We start from the raw sequence: 6,121 nt of genomic DNA, 5'->3' as shown, positions 1-6,121 counted from the left end.
AGCACACAATAAGAAGGAAATGCCGCAGCAAGGGGTGCGTTCAGAGCGGGGTTGGCTGCGCTGGGCTGGGCCGGTCCGCGCTGTGGGGGCGGGGGTGGTGCGCTGCTGGACCAAAACGCGTTGAGCACGCCAACTAATGATGCCCCGAACGGAAGTGCGTAAAAAATGTTTAATCAAATACAAATGCATGACAGCACGGAAAACTGACACGAATAATGCACCAGAGAGTCGTGACTATTGGATATCTCTTACAAAACTAATTTAAATGTATATTTGGAAAATTAAAAATATATGTATGATTAAATTTATGGTTCAGATATATCTACATTTGGGATTGTTATAAGAACTTTTCCCAAATATGAGAGAGAGAGAGAGAGTGAGATATTCAATTTTAGTGGGAGATCGAATAAAGTTTAATATATTCATGTTTGAATTTTAGAAGTATTTTTCATAAAGTCTTATGCTAAATTATTATATGGGATTATTAAAATATTTTTTATGGCTTGGAATATTTTCTGTAATTTTGTTGCATTTATAAAATATATTTAAATGCTATTATTCTTATCCATAGAAACCATCAAAAAATGTTCCAATAAAAATATTCATATTATTAAAATGTTATTAGGATGTTGAGCCGCTTCAATTCAATGGAGTTTTTGAATATCTCGGATGCATCATATTCCTCCCTAGTAGCATTTAATAAATTACAGGGTATTATTGTGGCACTGAAAAAAGCCCAACAGCCGTCACTGAACTGTGGGTGGGGCAGCAGCACATCGTGTGCGTGCGCGGCGTGAATCAATTTAAAGCGTCAGAAGAGCCATATACTATTAGTAGATGTCCTGCACGGAGCAAAAGTTCAGTGCGCAGAGCAAGCGAAGGGTGTTGGAATTATGTAAAATCATGCCGAAACAAAAAGGAAAACCTACCCTTACCCTGCAGCAGCGCACTGACAGGGGTGCAGCATCAGCCATCCATCGCCTGGTTATTGAATACTGCAACGCGGGCGTGTCCACAAAAAGTCAGCCAGGGCAGGCGGAGTCATAAAAATGTGTGCCGATTGGGTTTCACAAATAATAAAACGCGGCATGTAAACTGATATCTGGGCCCGTGAAACGTGCATTTGCACCTTGGCACGAGACACAAGGCGCACAACAGGAACATGGGCATGGCCATGGACAGGCACATAAATACCTTTGCTGGCGAGCCCGCATCTGGTGCACGATCGGCCGCATAGCTGCACTGCGATGTGCAACACTTTCTGCGGGCTGTGCCGCGGCAGCTGCTCTCGCAGCTCTTGCTAAGCGGCAGATATCATCATCTAATTATGAGCTCGGGCCTCTCGACCTGCGGCGGTAATTTGGCCACCTTGAGAGGCTGCTCGAGCATTTGTCGCACTTGAGGTCCTTGCGACATGCAGGCGCTCTGTTCGGCCCTGAGTGGCCGTATGTTCGCATCGAATGCAAAGAGTTTAGAGCAGATTGATGAGGCTGATTGGCTCGAGCGATGAGTGGACACTTGAGCAGCCTGCGTGATTACCATCATCGTTATCCTTATGCCGGCTTAGCCGTTACGGTTGTTCGCGAACTAGCGAAAGCTCGTTCGGCTTTTGCGCAGTGTAAATTCGGGCCTTTGCAACTCTGCATGGCCTCGGGCAGCTGCCGTCGAGCAACTCTGCGGCCAGCGAGTTGGCAGGGCTTTTCCTTCGAATAATAACGGTTAAAGGGACTTTTTCTCCGATTGGGACTCTCACTGAATCTCTCGCGCGCTCGTTGAGAACCTCCGCTCGGGCAGGCCGTCGTCGATTTGCCAGCCAAGGAGCAGACAAAATGGAGCCGGAATCCACGCACACCTGACATTCGTGTTGTGGCGACGCTGAAAGTCAGACGTGTTGAGCGCAAGGCAGCTGAATAAAATTCAAACCGAGTGCAAAGTTGAGAACAGTCTAAAAAGTTGCCCGCTGGCCAAGTCGCGTTGAAACGGTAATAGCATGTGAAGCTTCGCACAGCAACGGCGCAGCCTTGTTTACATTCCGATTCGCTGCTGGCAACTCGATAATTGCCTAAAAGTCCAACCAAATCCAAGAACATGACGTGCTGGCAGCATGTGCTGCCTGTGGCGACGACTGAGAGTGGGGGAGGCGAACGTTAAGTGGAGAGAACGGCGAGGGGGGAGAGTGCTGGACGACACCGTCGATGACGCTTGGCGGGGGGCTGCTGTGCGCGCTTTTGCTCTCTCTGGCTGCACTCTCTCATCCCCACTCTGTCTCTCTCTCTCTCTCTCGGGTCTCACTCTCTGGCGGTCGGCGAAAGCTTTGAAAGTCTGCGTACTTATTGATTGCGTGTCCTTTTCTGCTCTCAGTCGCTCTCTGGCTGCCAGTGTGCGTGTGTGTGCATGTGTGTCTGTGTGCGTGCGACTCTCACTTGTTGTTGGCTATAAAGAAATTTAATAACGGTACTTTTCTGAGATTTCCAAAGCTTCTGCCTTTGCGCTTTGCTTTTGACTTTCGCCTGGCATGCGTTTGCGTGCTTTGGATAAATTTTTCACAAATTTTCATTTTCAGTTTTTCTCCCGACTGTTTTAGGGCGGTTCCGCAAGGCAGAGGCTAGCTACTCAGCCAGCATAGAACACAGCTTGGACGCGTCTCCCAGCACACTCTCCACGTATGTGTATCTCTATGAGTGTGCGAGTGTGTATGTGCGTGTGTGTGTGTACGTGCATGTCGGTGTGTGTGCGCGTGTTTGTGGCATTGTATTTGTGCGCGTTTGTGGGTCTGTGTACGAAAATTTGTTGCAAATCAAAAACAAATTCACAAAATACTTAACAACAATAAGAACATCACGCCAACGAATTCCGAGACTGTTTACCAAAAGCGGAAATAAGCCAAAAGGGCAACAGTAAACTTAGATGTGGAGCGCGTGTAAATCGAGAGCCGAACACATGAAAATATTATGACAAAAAAATGTTGTTATTGTGTCGGAGCACATGTGTGTGTGTGTGCTTGTGTGCTCTGGTGTTAGTGTGTGCGCATCTGTTAGACAAGCTTTTTGTGCTGCGTGTATGTGTGTGTGTGTAAAATTCAATAAAATGCGAAAATTGCAATTGCCAAAGGCAATTACAACAAAAACGAAAAAAGAAAAGCCATACAGCAAACACAGGCGCACACAAAGAACACACACACACATACATTGCCATACACATGCAAATGACAGGACACACTGACACACAAACCGTTGAAGGCAGCGCCTTTTTGGTGTGCGCGTAGTTTTGATTTTCTCTGTGGCTCTGTGGCTTATTTTACCCACTGATTTCGCAGCGCCTTTTCTTGCCTCAGTGTTGGTGCTCCGTATATGTGTGTGTGTGTGTGTGTGTCCGTGCGTGAGTGTGTGTCCTTCTGCTGCTTACGTACGCAGACTGACTGACTCGATGCGGCTGCCCCGAATGCCTGCCAGATCCGTCGCACAGCTCTGTGCCTTTCACTGTCCTGGACCCATGAAATGAATGCGTATTCAATGAGCAATGAAATCCGTGACACATTCGCGCTTCAGTCCCTTATTCTGTCCGTCTTTGGTGTTTGTCGCCTCGCCTCGCCTCGCCTCGTGTTGTCTTTCCCTTTCGCATTTTCCATTTAATTTATTTTTTATTACATTGCTCGCCTTTGTTCTCGGCGCTGTGGTCCGATATCCGCTTTGAATAAAGGCGACATTAACACCATAACCTTTGGCATTTATCTCGAATCGTTTTGTCTTCTCGCAACGTTAAATGCTTTTCAAGTGCAAACACACACACACACACGCAGACACGCAGACACATGCACACAGACACAGGCGGGCATGCCACATGTGCGGTTATACTCTCACATTCACATGAACCTGTGTCTCTGCTCTGCGCGTGTGAGTGTGTTTGCATATATCCCTGTATTTTATGAAAGTATTTCACACATTTTGATTTGGTCGCTCGGCTTTGTTTCTGTTCTTGGCATTCGCATTGGCATTTCTGCCATGCACTTTAGCAGTTTTGCAGTGTTCTGCAGCCGGAAGAGGACGACTGCCAGCAGCGCCCTTCTGCCCGCCTAATGTGCTACAAATTGTTTGCGTTTCGCTTTAATGTCTTAACAGGTTTTCAATAATTGGCAGCCGTGTGCTAAATTCCATTGTTTAACGTGCAAAGTGCTCGCGTGCTCGACTCAGACAACGAATATCGCAATATTATCATAGCATTACCAAGCAGAAACAGTGAAGAACCTACCATAACTCTTGTAACTCTGCCAAGTAGTATGCAGCAGCATGCAAGTGTACCTTTTGGAAAGTTAAAATTAAAATAAAAAGAACTACAGACTAACAAATCGAATAACTTGTTGACCCACAAAATTCAATCTTGAGGAGCCGTCGATGAATATCAAGCGTGATTGTTAAAAGGTAAGCGAAAATTTCACATTTATTACCCATAGGTAACGTCGTTTTAGGATAGCTAAGATTTTCTTGTTGTCTTGGCGGTTGCCTTGATTTAAATTACTGTTTTCAGAATTTCGTGCCTTTTTTTTGCATATGGTCTTCCCATCAATTATAAGATTATCCCAGATGCTAGGATTTTTGCTTTTGCCCAAGGCTGTAGCTAATACTGTAGCTAAATAATCGAATAATAATAGTTATTATTATTTTCATTATAATTATTATTATTATTTTTATTATTATTATGGTAATAATAATAATAATAATAATCACAAAGGGGTTTTTGGAGTACCCTATATTATTATAATTAAGACATACCTATAATAAAAACTACAAAATATTAATAATAATTATATAATAATAATAAATATTATAAGCCTAGGATTATTAAAATAATTATAATTAAAGACGAAGGTAATTATATATAAAACAATAAATGTATACATATACCACTGACGTGACTTGGCGAAGAGATCTCTTCATGGAGCAAATTTCCCTGGTGCAGTCACGCCAACCCCTTTCCTCTATGAGTAGCAATATTTTAATTATAAGAGTAATCAACGTACTTGGCTCACTCTCTGCCCCATGTGCAAATTTGTACAGGGCGCACCTAAACTTTGAATTAAAGGCGCAATTATAAAAGCGGCAATATAATACTTACACTTTGCAGGCTCATAGCAATGTTTTGCCATTCAAAACAAGAAAGATAAACGAAACTCAATTTTTTCGATTTATTTTTTATTTTGTGGCGTGGGCGTCATAACAACATATCCATTTACGGATTAAACATACACGAAATTTCATAGCAACTTATCCTTTCTAAACAGCCGCTGGACGCGCCGACACACGCACACGTACACGCACACGCACACGCACACGTACACGCATACATACACTCGCATAGATGGGCTCGAACCCTTTTGATTGAGAAGTGTAACATAATTTTAGGAGCATAGTCGCTGTCGGACGGCTGTAGAGTAAAATATGGTTTGGCATTTTGCGAAAAGTCTATTAATAAAAATAAGCAAAAAATCAGTGCCCAACCCAAAAGAATTAACCCAGCTCAGCATTGAAAGTGCCGAATGCCGAAAAATAAAAAAGCAAACAGAAAAAGCAAGACCAGAAAAAAAGTACAAAATAAAAAGAACGATATAGCAAGAAAAATATGAAGCCAAAAATGTTAAGCAACTAAAGTTCAAGGCATTGGCTCGTCGCGGCTTGCCTCGAGTGCGTTTACTTTAGCAATCAACCGACCTCAAATTCACATACACACAGACAGACACACGCATACGGCCAGGAGGAGATATTGAGGGATTCTCGTTATTTGTATTATAAAAACAACGACTAAAGAGGCCGCAAAGTAGAATAAAGAAAACCCTTTTCTTGTTTTCTCTGTTTGCCGTCAAAACGAATTTGGCACAGAAAAAGCAGTACATTATATATATATATCTCTCTCTCTCTCTCTCTCTCTCTCTCTGTGTGTGTGTGTGTGTGGTAGACAAATAAAACATTTGGCTTGTTTGCTGTTGGTGTTTTCAATGCTTAGTTTTTCAATTTTGCGAAACGAAATCAAATCCACAAAACATTTACACGCATGCACAACAAAAGACGTGCAAATTTTCACGTCAACAGGCAAGACACACACGCATCTACAGCACACAAGCACAAAT

The 6,121-nt window shown here is 43.3% G+C and overlaps 1 protein-coding gene across 8 annotated transcripts in view; it reads left to right on the top strand.

Moving 5' to 3' along the window:
* The first annotated feature begins 1,827 nt into the window (after positions 1-1,827).
* Positions 1,828-6,121, top strand: part of LOC108651809 (Glucose transporter 1) — an 86,603-nt gene continuing 82,309 nt past the window's right edge. For 6 of the 8 annotated variants that reach the window (XR_016196750.1, XR_016196756.1, XR_016196746.1 and 3 more), the window contains exons 1-2: positions 1,828-1,982; positions 4,119-4,418. The gene's annotated coding sequence lies outside the window, so the exon portion shown is untranslated. Of the gene's footprint in view, positions 1,983-2,368; positions 2,455-2,549; positions 2,664-4,118; positions 4,419-6,121 lie in introns of those variants that run through there. The other 2 variants (XR_016196748.1, XR_016196747.1) reach the window with 2 other exon arrangements.

This window comes from Drosophila navojoa, chromosome 4, assembly GCF_054131105.1.
Source record: "Drosophila navojoa isolate 15081-1374.11 chromosome 4, UAZ_NAV_1.0, whole genome shotgun sequence".
In the NCBI taxonomy this organism is placed as follows: Eukaryota; Metazoa; Arthropoda; class Insecta; order Diptera; family Drosophilidae; genus Drosophila; species Drosophila navojoa.
This window is presented reverse-complemented; position numbering and strand designations above follow the sequence as displayed.